This window comes from Schistocerca gregaria, chromosome 1 (genome assembly GCF_023897955.1).
Source record: "Schistocerca gregaria isolate iqSchGreg1 chromosome 1, iqSchGreg1.2, whole genome shotgun sequence".
Taxonomy (NCBI): domain Eukaryota; kingdom Metazoa; phylum Arthropoda; class Insecta; order Orthoptera; family Acrididae; genus Schistocerca; species Schistocerca gregaria.
Window position 1 is genome coordinate 534,485,979 of NC_064920.1, and position 20,376 is coordinate 534,506,354.

Consider the following 20,376-nt stretch of genomic DNA (forward strand, 5'->3'; position numbering starts at 1 on the left):
GTACAGTAACTCATCACTTAGAAAGAAAGGCATTGATTGCACAAAAGTGAGCAGTAAGAATAATATGTGGCGCTCATCCACATCATTTCAAGGAACATAAGTTCACTTATGAAATTAGTCATAAATAATCCACTGGAATTTGAGAAGAATAATGATGTCTATACCTACAACACTAGAGGAAAGAATTGGCCTTTATTGTCCATTAATATAGCTGTCAGTGACTCGAAGAGGAGTTGAATATGCAGCAAAAAACATTTTTGATCATTTGGCCAGTAATATAAAATGTCTGACAGTAAGCAAAGCAAAGTTTTAAATCCAACCTAAAATCATTTTTCATGGGCAAGTCCTTCTACCCCACTGACGAATTTATATTTAAAAACTGGTAGCCCGTAAGGGAAAAAACTAAAGTGCAGTTGCATAAGCAGGACTAAAAATTAATCTGTTAATTAATGTTAACACTAATCGTGTATTATTCTGTAAGCTGACTCGTTCCACATGATTTCGATAGAAGAATCGTTTATATGATCTACGGAACACGTAACTAACTAACTAAGCAGCTCCTCAGTTGTTCTCCTGAGGCCAAGTGCAGCCTCTTCCAGGCTTGTCGAACTACTAGGAACGGGACAGAGATCATCCATATGGCAGCCGAACTGCTCATTACTTAGCTTACAGAAAATTGTGAGAACGGTCTTCTGCGACTCTGAAGAGGTTTTTGTTTGATGTCCTCCTTCACGGCGCAACGATCAACTCGGAAGTGTGCTGTGCTGCCCTCAGGAAATTGAAGAAACAGCTTCAGGGTGCTTGGCGCCACAAAAATACGAACTAAATTCTTCTTCTTCGTGACAACACAAGATCTGACACAAGTGTGACCACCCGAGAGGAGCTCAGGAAACTTAATTGGAATGTTCTTCCTCATCCACCCTGCAGCCCGGATCTCACACCTGCCACCTTCCAACTGTCTGGCCTAATGAACGACGCACTCCACAGGGAGCAATACCTGGATGATGGGGGCGGCTACAGATGGAGCAAGACATTGGCTCCGACGTCGTCCGGTAGAGTGGTACCATGCGGCCATATAGGCACTCCCAGTAATGTGGTGAACTCTGCTACCTAGGCAGTAAAATAATCAGTGATGGCTGGAGCAAGGAGGACATCAAAAGTAGACTAACAATGGAAAAAAGGGCATTCCTGGCCAAGAGAAGGCTACTAATATCAAATGCCGGCCTTAATTTGAGAAAGAAATTTCTGAGAATGTACGTCTGGAGTACAGCATTGTAGGGTAATGGAACATGGACTGCGGGAAAACCGAAACAGAAGAGAATCGAAGTATTTGAGATGTGGCACTGCAGACGAATGTTGAAAATTAGGTGGACTGGTATGGTAAGGAATGAGGAGGTTCTGCACAGAATCGGTGAGGAAAGGAATATGTGGAAAACACTGATAAGGAGAAGAGACAGGATGATAGGACATCTGTTAAGACATGACGGAATGACTTTCATGGAACTAGAGGGAGCTGTAGAGGGCAAAAATTGTGGAGGAAGAGAGAGATTGGAATACATCCAGCAAATAATTGAGGACGTAGGTTACCGCATCAAGCCAGTCACCAGCACCACTTAGAAGACTGATGAAAAAAAAAAGGTTTAACGAAAGCTTTTACAGTTTTGAGAGGATTGCATTTTTTGAAATTCTGAACTTATCACGGATAAACACGGAGCAAAAGAATGTTTACATTTTGTGCCGAAACCAGACCTGATTTATAAGAATCGAAGGACATGAGAAGGGTGCAGTAGCTGAGAAGGGACTGAGACAAAGTTGTAGCCTATTTACAACGTTATTCAATACAGACACTGAGCAAGGAGTAAAGAAAACAAAGGAGAAATTTTGAAAATGAGTCAAATTTTAGTGGAAGGAATGCAAAGATTAATTTTTGTACTCACGTTATAATGCTATGAGAGAAAACAAAGAGCCTGGAAGATCAGTTGAATAGTGTGGATAGAGGTTGTAAAATGATCGTCAACAAAACTAAAACAAATCAGATGAAGCTGAGGGACTTAGATGAGGAAATGATACACGAAAAGTAGTACAAGAGCTCTTCAGTTTGTGCAGAAAAATAGCTGACGATATTGAAAATAAAGAAAATATATTATTAAATCATTTAGTAAAAGTATTTGTTTGAAATGTTGCTGTATATAGATATAAAATACGCAAGGTAAAGAGTGCAGACAAGAAGCGAATAAGTCTTTGAAAGGTCATATTACAGAAGAAATCTGAATATTAGATCAATGGATTGATTAACTAATGAAGAGAGAATTGAGGAGAAACAAACTGTATTGCACAGCTTGACTGAAAAAGTGATAAGTTGATAGGACACATTCTGAGTCATCAAGAAATAGTGAATTTGGTAACGGAGAGTAGTTCTGGGGAAAAATAGTAGAGAGAGAGAGAGAAAAACCAAGGCTGGAATACAATAAACAAGTTCTAGAATATGAATGAAAAGAGTTGCACAGGATAGTCAAGCGTGGAGGCTGCATCAAACTTGTCTTCGGGTTCCTCAAATCAAGAATAAAAGCAAAAAAATTCTTTTGGTTAGTCATTAGGTACTACAGCAACACACATTCTTATGTATATGCTTAGTATTCAATTGGTGCACAAGTTCAGTGCCTTTTTCCATAAGTTTAATAAACACAACAGATACACATGACTGAGGCTTTAGCCATCAATAATATATTTTCCTGAACTATTTACTACAGCCTGCCAACGCCAGGGTAACTTTTCGATTCCGGGGCTATAGAAATCACGTTTTTTGAGGTTCAAGAATTAGTCGAGCCTTGTTCGGAGCTCATTGTCATCCGGAAAGGAACTTCCTTGAAGGTTGTTCAGTAGAGAGCGGAAAAGGTGAAGGCGTAAGATCAAGCAGTCAGTCCGCACCCATCTTATGGTGGGTGCGGAGTGATTGCCGAACCCAATTCCTGTATAGAGTTTTTTGTCGGTCTAGCAGACTGCGAGCGGACGTTATCGTGGAATAGTATCAATACACGTATTCATCCTGATCATCGCTTTTTCGGTCGCGTCCACAAGACGTCTCAGTCAGTAGATGTCAGCAGTGACGGTTACAGCCCGGGGAAGCAATTGGTGGTACACCACACCGTCACTGTCCCACCACATGGACAACTTTGTCTTCTGTGGATGTACGCAGGTCTTTGTACGAGAAGTTGCTGCTTCGTTTGGCCTCAGCTATTCCTTTCTTTCCTTTACGTTAGCATCAGCTCACCGTTCCTCGTCGTCATTACCGATACAGGATAGGACTGATCGGTGTTGTTCACGAGCCAGTTGATTGAGAGCAAGCAGAGATGCACAGAAGTGGCCAGCCGCTGAGCTTTGTAATTTTGGCTTAGACCTTGCGGTACCTATACAGCCGATTTCTGAACCTCCCCATTGCATGCAAATGACGCACGATGGTGGAATTATCACAGTTCATCACGTCTGCAAGTTATCGAGTACAATGACGTGGATCGTTGTGAAATAATGCGTTTAAACGATCATCATCAAACCCCGAAAGTTTCCTGACGTGGAAAGTCACTAATGTAGAAACAATCCTCCTGGAAACGAAAGAACCATTTTTGACGTGGAGAGTCACTAATGTAGAAACAATCCTCCTTGAAACGAAAGAACCATTTTTGACGTGGAGAGTCACTAATGTAGAAACAATCCTCCTTGAAATGAAAGAACCATTTTTGACGTGGAGAGTCACTAATGTAGAAACAATCCTCCTTGAAACGAAAGCACCATTTTTGACGTGGAGAGTCACTAATGTAGAAACAATCCTCCTTAAACCGAAAAAAGCAATTTATTGCCGTGCTCTGTATCCAATACACGGGGAAAAAGTTTCCGGCTGCCTCTGATGCTGTCACCCCTCTAGTGAACTCAAACAGAATGATCAGATTTCTCCGCTCGTCACTCCATTTTCTAGCGTTTACAGCCCCACTCTCTATCTCCAATTAACAAAATGACAATATATAAACTCAAATAGCTTTAGTGATTACAAATAAAAAATAACAATCGATAAATAACCCTTAGCAACCAGAATACCTCGTGCAAAACAAAAAAGCCACGAAATTTTGCGCCAACCTAACAAATGTCCTTATCTGTGATTGTGGCTTACTTTTGTTGTTAAATACAGTGGTTGTGAATTAAAAACCTTCGTCTTTTCATCAGTCTGTTCGTATCACCGTTACTGACCGAATGCAACAGCCACATTGCAGATTATTTAGCTGACAACACTCGGGTAATGTTCCATTACATCGCTTTAAGTGCACAACAGCCACATTGCAGATTATTTAGCTGACAACACTCGCTTAATGTCCCATTACCTCGCTTTAAGTGCAGCGGTAGACCTTGATCAGACTTTTGCTTGTAGCTGTTCAACACTGTCACTGGTTTCAGCCTCAGAAGTACATGCTTTATTGCACTTGGAAATTAGACCATCTTTTTCTTATCCTCAGCTCTTCACAGTTGAAGTAAGCTGTCAATAAGTTCCGATCACATGCACTCAGATTAAATGAAACGTTAATGTCATTCTACGTCGTGCATACTTGAGTTCAGCTGTACTGAATAAGATGAAAGCGCCGTAATCACTGTTTTACGGTATGCTGAACCGTTCGAATTATCGAAACGTGCCACCCATTTGCCACCAGTAGCTTTACTAGCTGGAAAATGCAGAATCAAGCCAAAATACTATGTGGCCCTGCCTGTTTGTTTCATTTAATGTATACAAACAATAAAATGTCGATGATGATGTGGGAATGCTAACGCATGGTACGAGCCGATGTTAACTCATAAACCAAGTTAGCACTCGGCGAGGTGGTTGACGTGAGCAACCAACCAGGAGATCAGTGTTTAACGTCCCGACGACAACGAAGTGCCGCGCGCGATTAGCCGAGCGGTCTCAGGCGCTGCAGTCATGGACTGTGCGACTGGTCCTGGCGCAGGTTCGAGTCTTCCCTCGGGCTTTTGTGTGTGTGTTTATCCTTAGGATAATTTGGGTTAAGTAGTGTGTAAGCTTAGGGACTGATGACATTAGCAGTTAAGTCCCGTAAGGTTTCATACACATTTGAAAATTTTGACAACTGAGTCATTAGAGACGGATCGCAAGCTCGGGATAGGGAAGAATGACGAAGAAATTCGAGCGTGCACTTTCAAAGCAACCATCCTGGCATTTGCCTTAAGCGATTTAGGGAAATCACGGAAAACCTAAACCAGGATGGCAGGACGTGGGTCTGAATACTAGTCCAGCGTGGTAACAAGTGCGCTACGTCGCTCGGAGGCAACCGAGGCGTTTCCTGTTTGCACTCGCTCCCATAAGCCATCACGCCAAGTGTCAATAGGGATAGGAAAACCGACCGGTTAAAACCGACGCAAGTATTTTTGTTCTGAATAACCTATGTTTTTCGGTATTTGTTTGGTCTCGGTTAAAACTGTTTTATGTTTATTTTTTACTAATAACTGAGTAAAAAAACCAAAATATCAATTAGGCATAGAGTAGTGCTAAAATTTTTCGTTTATAAATAAATCTTTTTTTAAAAAAGGAAGTAATTTTTATTCGTAAAATTCGCACGGGTTTGAATGTTGAGTTGTTATAGAAAATGGGAGAAGCGATCAGTGCTGTTTTAACAACAGGGCCAACATAAACGAGCAATAAACACATATCATAAGAATTGCTACAGCAGTGCTAAGACAATAATGGCTCTATTGTCGTGTGTCGTGGCGTAAGGTACACATGGACGTGCAGTGTGCAAGAGTTGCCTCCACCTGGTCTATACAGTGGTTTCTCACGGCCGTCGCCGCACATTCATTATATTGCAAGAATATCACAATGCCTAGTCTGGAAACATCCTTACGAAGAGACGTGGCAATGGAGTACAAAGATTCATTAGCTTTAAAAGATTAAGGATTTGTCTGCTGTGTCTATGAAATAACGACAGAGAAAGGAAACTTTGGCAAAACAGTAATAAATTAAAAGTTTAACAGTAAGTCATAATGTGCTGCTGTAAGCTGGCGCCAGTACACCATGCGGCATAGAGGTTGCAAAAGTACCGATAGAGGGCGACGACAGACTCGCAGGAAACGCGCTGCCAACGCCCTCTCGGCCGCTAGTGTATAGGTTCGCCACCGCGGACCAGAGGGCCACTCTTTTCGAGTCTGTTCAGAGTCTGTCGCAGTCTGTCGTAACGAGGAAGTTCGAGTGTCACCAGTCCCAGCCCAGTGGAAATCGCAGTAGCAGTTAGCTCCGCCGCGGCACATAGCAACCATAAAAGTGTACACAGCGGACTTCACCAGCAGTGAGACTAACGTGGACAATACCGAAGAGCTGGTACCACAATAAATATCTTGAGTTAAGTAAACTTCTCATTCTTACGAATAAAGAACTCAGTTTATCTATGCACGCAGTTTGTACTGTAGAAAGAGGATATTGGCCACCAAACAACATCATCTCCTTGCTTACCATGGTACAGCTCTACAGAGACAACGAGACGACATAAAACATGGTAGACAATAAAAATAGAAACGAGCTTATCTGCTGCCTTTGTCTACATAGTATACCTTTATCTGCTTGTAGGCCTTGAAAACGGACAAATTGACAGGAAACATCGACTTCTTCATCCTCAGTTTTGATCCTTTAGCTGCTGACTATTCGTAGTGTCCAAATTACCCGATTACTACGTTATTTCTGAGCAGAATTTCAAAAAAATTAGAATCAATAGGCAAATAGTGGTGATTTTTTCTAGTATTCAACAACTTATCACTTTTCAAGAAACGCAACAAACGGTGGATAGACTAAGTTTTTAGCGGCAGGTGTTTTTGACCGTCGAATAAATGACTCATACTCTATGTGATAAAGACAAACAGACCGTATCTATATATTTCGTCCGTGACTGCTAAACATAAACTGTTTTAAAATCACAGGGCAGTATGAGCTTATAATATTCCTGCTGGGATCGTATTCACTGCTGCTCTTTAGCAGCTAAGCAAATTTCTGTGGCGTTCTGTCCGCTTTGAGTGATTGGAACTTATTTAGATAAACTGGTACTGTCTCAGTAGTAATTTTGATTTGGTTCGTCGTAGTGCAGTGATTTAAACCACGAGAAAAAGTTATTTGGTATGCGAGTACTATCAGTAGGCAAGACTATTTCTTGCTAACCGCTTTGCCTGCTAGTTACTACTATCAGTAGAAAAAATATCTTCCGTTAGCCCCTTTGCCTGATAATTATTTCTTCATTTTCCGCTATAATCATTTCCTCTGCGTAACAGTTAATAGTATCTGACTACAAAATAAGAAGAGCTAAACTTCATAATTTTTCGACAGTTATTTTAACCATTGGCTTAGGTTATCACTCTTCTTTTCTTTTATCGTATGCGGCGCGATCCTGAATACAATTAAATGAGAATGTACTTTTCAGCTTCCTCCATTTCTTAAAAACATTAACTGAAAGGAAAACGCGATTGAAAAATCGGTTCAAACACTACCATTTCGCATTTCAGGAAGGTAAAAAGTGCTAAGTCTTACGCTGTAGGTCAGTGGGCTTCTCTGTCAGGTGACAAAAGTCATGGGTTAGTGATATGCACATATACAGATGGCGGTAGTATCGCGTACGCAAGGTATAAAAGGGCAGCGCCCTGGCGAAGCTGTCATTTGAACTCTGGTGATTTACGTGATTATGGTGGTTATGGTCGCACAACGGGGATTAACAGACTTAGAACGCGGAATGGTAGTTGGAGCGAGATGTATGGCGCATTCCGTTTCGGAAATCGTTAGAGAATCCGTTATACTGTGACTACCAAATTTCAGGCCTTACCTCTCGCCACGTACAATGCAGTGGCTGATGGCCTTCACTTAACCCACAACGGCGTTTGGAGGGTAGTTGTCTGTGTTGACAGACAAGCAACATCGCGTGAAATTACAGCAGAAATCAATGTGGGACGTACGACGAACGTATCCATTAGAACAGCGCGGGGAAATTTGGCGTTAATGGGCTATAGCAGTAGACGACCGACGCGAGTGCCTTTGTTAACAGCACGACATCGGCTGCAGCGCCTCTCCTCGGCTCGCGACCTTATCGGTTGGACCAGCGCGGGGAAATGTGGCGTTAATGGGCTGTAGCAGTAGGCGACCGACGCGAGTGCCTTTGTTAACAGCACGACATCGGCTGCAGCGCCTCTCCTCGGCTCGCGACCTTATCGGTTGGACCAGCGCGGGGAAATTTGGCGTTAATGGGCTGTAGCAGTAGGCGACCGACGCGAGTGCCTTTGTTAACAGCACGACATCGGCTGCAGCGCCTCTCCTCGGCTCGCGGCCTTACCGGTTGGACCGTAGACGACTGGAAAACCGTGACCTGGTCAGAGGAGTCCCTGTTTCGGTTGATACCAACTGAAGGTAGGCTTCGAGCGTGGAGCACACCGCACGAACCCATCGAATCAAGTTGTAAACAAGGCACTGAGCAAGCGGTAGTGGTTCCACAATGTAGTGTGATGTGATTACACGGAATGGACTGGGTCAGCTGGTCCAACTGAAACCATCATTGACTGGAAATGGTTATGTTAGGCTACTTGGAGACCATTTGCATCCATTCATGGGCTTCATGTTCCCAAACAACGATTGTATTTTTTGGATGACAATGCGCCATATCACCAGGCCGCAGCTGTTTGTGACTAGTTTGAGGAACAATTCGGACAGTTCGAGCAGATGACTTAGCCACCCAGGTCGCCCGATATGAATCCCAACGAACATTTATGGTACATAATCGAGGGGTGAGTTCTTGCACAAAGTCCTGCGCCGGCAACACTTTGGCAATTGTGGCCGGCTGTAGAGACAACATGGCCCGTATTTCTACAGGGGACTTCCAGTGGTGGATGTGGGGAGACAGATGGCGGAGTTTTGAGAGCGTATGATCTGGACGTTTGTCCATCAGAGACAGTAAATTTGTAAGACTGGATGTCATGAACTGACTTTGGAACATTATTAAGATATATACATAGTTTGTTCTCTATCAAAATCTTTCATTTGCTAACTATGCCTGTCAGTAGTTAGTGCCTTCAGTAGTTTGAATCCTTTATTTAGCTGCAGTATTGGCGCTGGTTGTATTGCAGTAGTTCGAGTAACGAAGATTTTTGTGAGGTAAGTGATTAATAAAAGGTATAGGTTATTGTTAGTCAGGGCCATTCTTTTGTAGGGATTTTTCAAAGTCAGATTGCGTTGGGCTAAAAATATTGTGTGTCAGTTTAAGCACAGTCATTTATAATTTTTCTAAGGGGACGTTTCAGTCTCTGTACTGTATGCCTTATGCAGCAAAAGCACTTGAAGTCCAAACTAGCCAACTGCTCTGTTGACTTCTACCAGCATATTTGAAACTTCCTTATAAACGAAAGACTTCTCATTTCTTGTGTTGGCAGTATCCAAACGAAGTCCCACATATTCGGAAACAATCAGTTGTTCTTTAAATCCAGTTCCAGCCCATCCTACACAAGGCAGCTTCCAAACCTCTAAATCGAGTGAATCTTTCGATCACGACGGAGAAAACACTTAGTCTCCATCCCAAGGGGAGCCCACGAACATGTAAATTATTATTAATTGACAATGGTGTATTGTTAGCAGTCTCCCTTTCTTTCTCATAAGGGGCCTGTTAGATCTCAACTTGCCGCGTACCGCTCTCATCTCTGTGTTGAATTTCGTACCCATGGCGATTTGCTGCGTAGCTCACAGATGCCTCATACCATTAAACGCAAATGCCAACGACGCTACAGGCGATCTTCTGTGGTTACCTCTATTTTTTTCTGCGGTCGTAATTAAGATTCTTTTAAGTGCATATATAAATATTAAAAAATATTCTCTACAAGCGGGAGTTTTTCGTTGCAAGGATATCCGTAAAACTACCGCCACTCTGCGGTAGGCCTTCAAACAACTCCATGACGCTAAAAACCAGAAAATATCATAAAAGATCACCACAGTATTGTGGGTGAAACATTTCTGGTGGAAACTTTTCTTTTCTCTTTTTTCGTCAGACTACGACCAGGTTGCTTACATGTACAAACACGTCGAGGAGCCAGTTGTCTCTCTCTCTCTCTCTCTCCTACCGCACAGGCCATGAAGGCCCAAAGGTAGCGACTGGCCGCCGTGTCACCCTCAGCCCACAGGCGTCACTGGATGCAGGTATGGAGGGGCATGTGGTCAGCACACCGCTCTCCCGGCAGTATGTCAGTTTCCGAGACCGGAGCCGCTCCTTCTCAATCAAGTAGCCCCTCAGTTTGCCTCACAAGGGCTGAGTGCACTCCGTTTGTCAAGAGCTCGGCAGCCCGGATGGTCACCCATCCAAGTGGCAGCCCAGCCCGACAGTGCTTAACTTCGGTCATCTAACGGGAACCGGTGTTACCACTGCGACAAGGCCTTTGGCGGAGCAAGATTTGTAGTGTAAATAAATTATTGATGATACTCGCTGCCTGTAATTACCGATCCAATGCGTACGTGTTACTTGTCCGCAGTGATAGCACCGGTTCCCGTCAGGTCAACGACATTAAGCGTTGTCGGGCTTGGTTAGCACTTCGATGGGTCAGCGTCCGGTTCCGCCGAGTGTTGTTGGCAAGCGGGGTACACTTAGTCCTTGTGTGGCCAATTGAGGAGTTATTTGACCGAGGAGTAGAGACACCGGTCGTGAAAACCGACAACGGCCTGGAGACCGGTGTGCTGACCACATCTCCCTCCGTATCGGCATCCGGCGACGCCTCAGGTTTGAGGATCACAAGGTGACTCGTCGGTACCGTTGGGCCTTCAATGCGTGTTCGGACGGTGTTTATTTACATGTATTAAAATATGTTTTCGTTATATGACTATAGAAATTTGACAGAAATTAATTTTATCTGAAAGAGGTATTACAGATTTTTATCTACGCCAGAGCCTGGAGAGGAGTTTCTGAGTCGTGCGACAAAAGATTACTGAAGTATTCGCTGAGAATTGTAAGAGCGAAAAATCTGGTTTACTATTATTGAACAGTGTACAATGATGAGCCAAAATATTATGGCCATGGCCCACCGCGAGGTTGAATGCGCCCTGGTAGTGTTCCGGGCACTTGAGGCAGTAAGGAAAGAATGTAAATGGAAGAGGGACGAATGGGCAGTCATTACAGTGAAGGCAGGGACCGTAGTTGCGAAAATCCACTGATATAAGAGGTTTCGAAAAAGGGCACATTGTTGTGGTGCTGCTTCGAGAAACGAGAATCACTGAAAGGGCGAAACTGGTCGCCTGTTCGCATACTACCGTCGTGAGCACCTATGATAAGTGGTTGGACTAATAACGCGTATCCCGTACGGCACTGGACGTCGATTCTCATCACGAAACATCAAGGTCAGAGGATTCCCCACTGTGTAGTCCAGGACTGTGTAATCCACGACAGGCTATATGGCGGATCTGACGACAGAGCACGAGTACAGTGCTGGTGGGGGCATAAGTGCTCCGGAGCACACCGTCCAAAGGCCATCGTTAAACAAGGAGCTCCACATCACTCGACCCCTCCGCGTTCCTGCGTTGACTCAACGACATGACGAGTTACGATTGCAGTGGACACAACATCTCTTTCAAAGTGGATCAATAGAAACGTGTCGCATGTCGAATGAATCGCAATTCTGGTTACAGCAGGTGGATGGTTGGGTTCTTACATGCCGTCATCCAGGCGAATGGCTTTTTGAAACGTGCACTGCGCCACAGATGCAGGCCGGTGAGAGCAGAGTTATTCTACAGAGTACTTTGAGTTGGGCTTCTGTGTGACCTATGGTAGTATTTGAAGATACCACGACAGCAGTGAACTACGTGAACTTCAGCATGGACCACCTGCATCTCATCATGGTTGAAGTCTTCTCTGATGGCGATGACATCTTCCAGCAGGACAATTTTGCGTGACAAAAGAACGGAATCGTGCTGCAGTCGTCTGATGAGCATGATAGTGAACTCACATTGTAGTCTTAGCTAGCAAATGCCCCTGATCTGTACCCATGGAACATACATCGTGCGCCCGATGCATGCCCACAAGCCACCGTCCCGTTATTTGCGGGACTTCAGTGACCTGTGACTAAGCATCAGGCGCCAAATACTTCTGGAAACCCATCAAGCACTTGTAGAATTTATGCCAAGCAGAATCGCTGCTGTACTGTGTTTGAAAAGTGGATCAACACGCTATAAACAGTTGATCATAATGTTTTGGCTCATCGGTGTATAAAAGTTATGTGCCGTTTAGGGGCGATTTACTGATCACTTTAGGCGACAGTGAGACTCGATATTTATCACACTCGTCGTCCCTGCTCTAATTATATTTCGACGACGACGATGCAACGCCATACGCCGAAGTTGGGAAATATAGGTAACATAAATATAATGAGTGAATATATGCGCTGATTCAGGCAATTAAAATGTTTTTATCAGTGAAAAAAATTTATTGCATATTGAATTTTGTCATACTTCATCTCCTTTGATGGCTTCTTTGAGTCTAAAGGGTCGCCGCAGCTACTGTGCATCACCAAATCATGGCCTACCCCTTGTAGGCATGCTGCACCAATCGATTTTTGAAGGCTGGCCCGCTGAGGGTGATGTCGCTCGCAGCAACAGAGTGGCTCTGAGCACTATGGGACTTAACTTCTAAGGCCATGAGTCCCCTAGAACTTCGAACTACTTAATCCTAACTAACCTAAGGACATCACACACATCCATGCCCGAGGCAGGATTCGAACCTGCGACCGTAGCGGTAGCGCGGTTCCAGACTGTAGCGCCTAGAACCGCTCGGCCAATCTCGGCCGGCACAGTAACAGAGTCAATTGGCTAATAATAGTACTAATAAAATATACATAGTTTTGTTTTGTCTATTTACGTTCTAGAGTAAAAAATGCGTAATCGTCGTTGTAGTTGCGCGACCAAATTTAAAGTTACTTGATTTGTCTACGTATTGCCTAAAAGCAGTAAAGCTACGTTCTGTTAAATAATGTTCTAGAATTTAAGGGTGTAGGCTGATAACGTTTCATGCAGAATTTCTTGTGAGTTACTAGAGATCAGATGTAGATGTATTTCTACATCTTCAGTACTGGGCCGGCCGCTCTGACCGAGCGGTTCTAGGCGCTTCACTCCGGAACCGCGCGCCTGCTACGGTCGATTCCTGCCTCGGCCATGGATGTGTGTGATGTCCTTTGGCTAGTTAGTTTTAAGTAGTCTTAGCGTATGGGACTGATGACCTCAGATGTTAAGTCCCATTGTGCTTAGAGCCATTCGAATTTCAATACTGCCGGGAACACAATTACCTAGCGCCAAATATCTAAACGTCTTTAGCAAAGTGAGAAGAACACACGACAATCAAGAAATGATAGCGAGTAAAATCATAGTCACGTTTGTCTGGTGCCGCTTCCTTATCGTCATCTTCTTCGCTATTCCAGCTGCACCTGAGAATGTACAGGCCTCTGCACTAATACAAACACGTCGTACCCTTGGCACGGCAGATACTTTTATCACAGGCATGTTCAGGCTTCTTAACAGTCAATGGGCATCCGTTTGGTTGAGCAATGAGATGGTGCGCCCAAGAGAAAAATCACAAGAAATCCATCAAACGGCGTTCCTCAACCCAATATTATAGATCACACACCGCTAGAAAGAGAAGCATCATGTTGCTGCTGGAAGAATGGCAGAAGAACGGGACTAACGATACTCTACAAGTACCGAGCGCTGGTTGGCGTTCTCTCCAGAACAACTAAAGAGTTGAAGCTCATCGTACTCCAGGCCTGGGGTGCGGGCAATGTCTCTTTGACAAATGCACTCCATGAGACAGCGCTCAGCAAATCTACGTCGTACTCGCGAACAGCCATTACTCGCCTGTAATCAGAAGCTGCTTTCTTCGCTGAAGACTACCGCGCGCCGTTCCATCTTCCAAGTGATTCGATGGCGGCACCTGTCGAGCTCTGCAAGTCGATGCTGTGGTGTGAGTGGAAGACGGGTTCGCAAGTCCTCTTTACTGTGCTGTGGTAGCTGAACGGTCTGCCACTGCTGCCATTACAATACGTCGATCCCGCGGGGGCGTCTGTGCTGCATTTACGTCCACAACCTAGTGTACCGGTGTGAGAATGATCACTTACCTCTGATACCGACATCGTCGCACAACTGACAAAGCACCTCCAATTTGTCTGGAAATTCTCCGAAAGGACCACTCGGAAGGCCACAATTTGACCCCTTTGAAACTCGCCAGTTGGCTGCAGGAATCACTAGTGCATCTCCGTGGTTGGTTGGTTGCTTGCTTCACATGTTGGCACCAAACTGAGTCTTCTGGCTGTGATCATTCCGTATTAGAAGGTAGACACAGACGGCACTCTGGTAGTTATGCCACTAAGCTATCTCTTGGCGGACGACGTTGAAATCATTATCGGTACATCTGCTACCCTCCAGATGACATATGCCGTCATCGGATCGAAATCATCGTCTTTCCAGATGTGCTAATTTATTTTTCGCTGCAGTTATATACTGCTGATATCTCTCTGGCACCAACGGTTAATTTATTACAGTGTTTAAACGTTATAGCCTTTTAACCAATAGTCATGTACCTCCAGTATATCTGCCGAATACTAGATAGCGCTACTAAATCTGATCAAAAGTATCCGAACTAATCTCTCTGTAACACGGAATTGACCACTAGTTAAGAGGAGGGGAGGACCCGCCAGCTTAAGGAGGTTGGGGGTACTGAGTTGTCAGTAAAGAAGCAGTGATAATAGAATGAGTCGGTGCGAAGAGCTCAGCGACTTCGAACTAAGACTAATCATTGGATGCCATCTGAGTAACAAATCCATCAGGGACATTTCAACCGTTCTACAGCTGCCCAAGTCTACTGGTGGGACTGTAAAGCGGCAACGAGAGCAAACTGCCACAGTTAAATTATGACCAGGCAGACTTCATGTACTGAAGGACAGGAACGTTCGAGCACTGCGGAGGATCGTTGCACAAATCGCATGAAATCAGCAGAAGGAATCTCTAGTGAGTTACAAAGCGCTACCAACAGCCCAGGGTGGGGCGCAATGGTCGAGCAGCTCTTCATAAGGCACACATTTGTGAAGTCAGTGCTAAGCGACGCTTGAGGTGGTGTTAAGAGCGACGACACTGGACTTTTGATGACTGTAAAGAAGTGATTTGGAGTGATGAATGTCTGGAGGACGTTAACTGCCATCGTGTGTATGTCCAACAGTGGATTACAGAGTAGGCTGTAGTACGGTATGGGGCTGTTTTCCTCCTTAATTAGCAGGCTTATACTTTGCTGTCTCGTTGGTTTCCGCACACCTACCCTTATAACTTGTTGCATCTCCGCACCACCTATTCTCATGCAGCGTGATACGTGTCAGTTCCTGTTTGGATGAGTTCATTATTTTAAAGCTAGATCGATAGTATGATATTTCCAGGCGAATAGTAATTCACATGACAACTGACATTTTTGAGGACTCCCCTTAGTGAAAGTGGATTTGATGTTCTCGTTTGTTCCACCCTAATATTTGCCCACCTATTAATTGATGCAATTGTTATATAAAATACGCTTTCTAAATATTTTATTATTCCTCGCATGTTCTTGCTTACCGTCATTCATTTAATATTTTGTCGGCTGTCGGATTTTGCTTGTTGTTGCGTTTTTGATGTTGGGACAAGTAATTCTGATATACACTGGCCAGCCAGTAAGTACTGCCCAATTTAAAGTGACGAGCGACTGGAAAAAAGCGCCGATGCCGCCTGTGTATAAGAAAGGTAGAAGGACGGATCCTCAAAGTTACAGACCAATATCCTTAACATCGGTTTGTTGCAGGATTCTCGAACATATTCTCAGTTCGAATATAATGAATTTCCTTGAGACAGAGAAGTCCATGCATCAGCACGGCTTTAGAAAGCATCGCTCCTGCGAAACGCAACTCTCCCTTTTTTCACAGGATATCTTGCGAACCATGGATGAAGGGTATCAGACGCATGCCATATTCCTTGACTTCTGGAAAGCGTTTGACTCGCTGCCCCACTGCAGACTCCTAACTAAGGTACGAGCATACGGGATTGGTTCCCAAATATATGAGTGGCTCGAAGACTTATTAAGTAACAGAACCCAGTACGTTGTCCTCGATGGTGAGTGTTCATCGGAGGTGAGGGTATCATCTGGAGTGCCCCAGGGAAGTGTGGTAGGTCCGCTGTTGTTTTATACCTACATAAATGATCTTTCGGATAGGGTGGATAGCAATGTGCGGCTGTTTTGCTGATGGTGCTGTGGTGTACGGGAAGGTATCGTCGTTGAGTGACTGTAGGAGAATACAAGATGACTTGGACAGGATTTGTGATTGGTGTAAAGATTGGCAGCTAACTCTGAATATAGATAAATGTAAATTAATGCAGATGAAGAGGAAAAAGAATCCCGTAATGCTTGAATACTCCAGTAGTAGTGTAACGCTTGACACATTCACGTTGATTAAATATTTGGGCGTAACACTGCAGAGCGATATGAAGTGGGACAAGCAGTTGTGGGGAAGGCGGATAGTCGCATCCGGTTCATTAGTAGAATTTTGGGAAGCTGTGGTTCATCCGTAAAGGAGACCGCTTATAAAACACTAATACGACCTAGTCTTGAGAACAGCTCGAGCGTTTCGGATCACTATCAGGGCGGATTGAGGGAGGACACAGAAGCAATTCAGAGACGGGCTGCTAGATTTGTTACTGGTAGGTTTGATCATCAGGCGAGTGTTACGGAAATGCTTCAGGAACTCGGGTGGGAGTCTCTGGAGGAAAGGAGGCGTTCTTTTCGTGAATCGCTACTGAGGAAATTTAGAGAACCAGCATTTGAGGCTGAGTGCAGTACAATTTTACTGCCGCCAACTTATATTTCGCGGAAAGACCACAAAGATAAGATAGGAGAGATCAGGGCTCGTACAGAGGCATATCGGCAGTCATTTTTCCCTCGTTCTGTTTGGGAGTGAAACAGGAAGAGAAGACGCTAGTTGTGGTACGAGGTACCCTCCGCCACGTACCGTATGGTGGATTGCGGCGTACGTATGTAGATGTAGATGTAGATTATGACCTAATATGATATAAATCCGTCCAGACGATAGCAGCGTCACCTGGCTAGGAATGATTGCTAGTCAGACACAGGCACGAGCGTGCTGTCCGTGTCTAGAATGGAGAAGGCGTGGGTTTTCTCTGAGGTTGATCGAGGGCAGATCATGATGGCTCGGAAACTCGGCACGAGGAGTTCGCAAACTGCACGACTTGTCGGGTGTTCGAGGAAGTGCTGCGGTGAGTGTCTTCCATGCGTGGTGAAAACCACGCCCAGGTACAGTGGGTCGGGCGGGTACCCCTCGTTACAGACCTTAAACAGTAACACAGTAGACCAACCACTACTGAAAAACATTTGAACATTGTAAAATTAGTAATGACATTCAACTCCTTGTTTTCCAATGAAACAATCATATAAACAAAACAAATGGGTCAAATGGCTCTGAGCACTATGGGACTTAACATCTATGGTCATCAGTCCCCTATAACTTAGAACTACTTAAACCTAACTAACCTAAGGACACCACACACATCCATGCCCGAGGCAGGATTCGAACCTGCGACCGCAGCAGTCGCGCGGCTCCAGATTGAGCGCCTAGAACCGCTAGACCACCGCGGCCGGCCCAAACAAAACAGTAACATACGATAAACAGTTACTTAATGACAAAATAACCATTGGAAAAGAGACGCTACCTAACATAATGAAAGAAAACACAAGACTGGGGGAAACATTTCGCTTACTTTCCCATTCTTCGTGCCCTCTCGCTCTAATAAACGACCGACGCACGCGACGAGGCTGCTAACGTTGACGTGCACGCAGACGAGATGTCGAGCGTCGCAAAGAGTCAGCGCCATCGACACACTGGACGAGCTGGTTAACGTTATTTTGCGCTCTCAGCGCTCTCCAGCCGAGATGTCGGCTTCATTTGACTCGCAAACAGTACTGTTTGTTCACGAAACTGAAAGCGCGTAAAATTACTACGTTATCTCTAATAAACGCACGTTTCCTCCATTGTCCATACGCTAGTCGTGTTGTTCTGCGTGTGGTATACATAAGTAAAAACTTCAGTATCCGTGAATATGTAATAAGACGAAAAGAGAAGCTACATGTCCGGGCCAGTAAGGCAGTAAGGACATCAGGTTACAAAAGTTCGCCGGCCGGGGTCGCTGAGCGGTTCTAGGCGCTTCAGTCCGGAACCGCGCGACTGCTACGGTCGCAGGTTCGAATCCTGCCTCGGGCATGGATGTGTGTGGTGTCCTTAGGTTAGTTAGGTTTAAGTAGTTCTAAGTTATAGGGGACTGATGACCTCAGATGGTAAGTCCCATAGTGCTCGGAGCCATTTGAACCATTTTTTTTTTTTACAGAAGTTCACCAGATCGAACAAACTCACTCATAACAGAGAATGCACTTATATGTACATTAAATTAAGTATTAGAGAAATTATATTTTTAATTTCGTAAGGAAATCCCACAAGCAAACCAAACGCGAAGATCAAGGGGAAAAGGGACTCGAAACCTATAACGACCTTATCTCTATACTGTAACATCATTCCCCTACACGCTACGCTAGACTGTAGTTTCGTTATAAGAGACTTTGGATACAATCTTAGTCTTCTGTAGGCTTTAATTGGTGATATGTTATTAATTTACATTTAATTATAACAAGTACTAACGAGAAAGACACGTTTTCCATGAAACTTTAACGTGACGTTGCCTTAAAAAGTCTTGTTCTAATACACGCGATAATAACTGAATACGAAAATTCTTCAATCAACAGTATGACGTTCCTCGTAGTTTTATTACAATAAATCGTACCAATAACGATTCATTCTCGAGACATTCAATGTGTTGGTGCTTAGAAACAGCATGGGGGCGTGTGGTATCGTCTAAAACCTACCGAATATGGACTTCTACTGAACAAGATAAGTACAATATGGCGTCTTGCTTTCTAACGTCCTCAAGCTTTCTCCTTGTGACGTATGGAGCGTTCTTGCTTACTATTGGTTCTAATTTAAATGACACGTCGCCAAAATATCGTAGAACTTATTTTGAGTTTCACCTGAAGAAATGGCTCCTCAACTTGAAAGAGCAGGAAGCGACGACACAAAGGTTGTAGAGCGCCACGTCGCGTTCGCTACCTCGTTCCGTGTGCCGGCGGCTTAACGTCGAGCCCCCCCCCCCCCCCCCCCCCCCCCTGCTTCTCACCACCTTTCACCTTTCGTTCCTAATCCTCTTCCTTACTTTGCACTCACTGTTTACACTTCTTTGCCTTTCCCCTCCTCATTCCCCAACTACTTGACATTTAGATTCTCAACTACACTACTCCTCCTTCACTTCTGTTACACATTAAATAAATAAATAGTAACATATTTAAACGGAATAACACACATATGACGAACAGTAGAAAAAAATCAATTTAAGAACAAAGAAAAACTAATGATAACATTAATAACGTTATACAAAACGCACGATACATATTTTTCCAGAAAGATACTGGCGTTACATTGTGTTCCGATTACCACAGAAGAATCCATAAATGTGCCAAATGATATGGGATTAAGTGAGAATCAACAGTGACAAATGAAGCAATAACCGAAAAACGGGCAAGCACACTGCTTTTGCTGATGTGATCGAGAAACGAGCCATGAAATATCTTAAATAAAAATCAAAATATTTTGTTACGAACTGATATTAGGTCTAGAGAGCAAGTCAAATGGTAAATACCTTTCACTACAGATCACTGATGGTTTCAGTATAATTTTAGTAAAACGAAGCGATGAAAAAAAACACTTTTTCTTTTAGGTACAGAGTCGAAATTAAAATACCCCCAATTATTAAGATGTTAATATTTGGGTTCTGGCTTTTTATCAGACTACGTAATGGAACCACATCTTACGTATGCAATTGACAGTTCACTTTTTCCACGGATATCCTAGCTCTTCCTAAGAATATTTATTTTTTACTATGTCATTTTTAAATGAAATTGAAGAATGCACTGATTAGTAATAATGACACAAACTCACAGATCTTGAGCAACACACAAAATATCTCCAGACTATAAATCTGAACAGTTAAACTGCTGTAACATATTTTAACCGTATTCTAAACTTTTTAATAGTGTACACTTCGGAATGCTCTCAGTACCACCTAGAACCAATGCCAAACAACCGTATTGTGACACCACAGCCAAGCGGCGAGCGGGCTGTACAGCTGCCAACACCAAACTAATTGTGTAGCTCGTAAAATGAGCGATTTTTGGACGGATGATGAAACGTGCAGAGACACACCGGCAA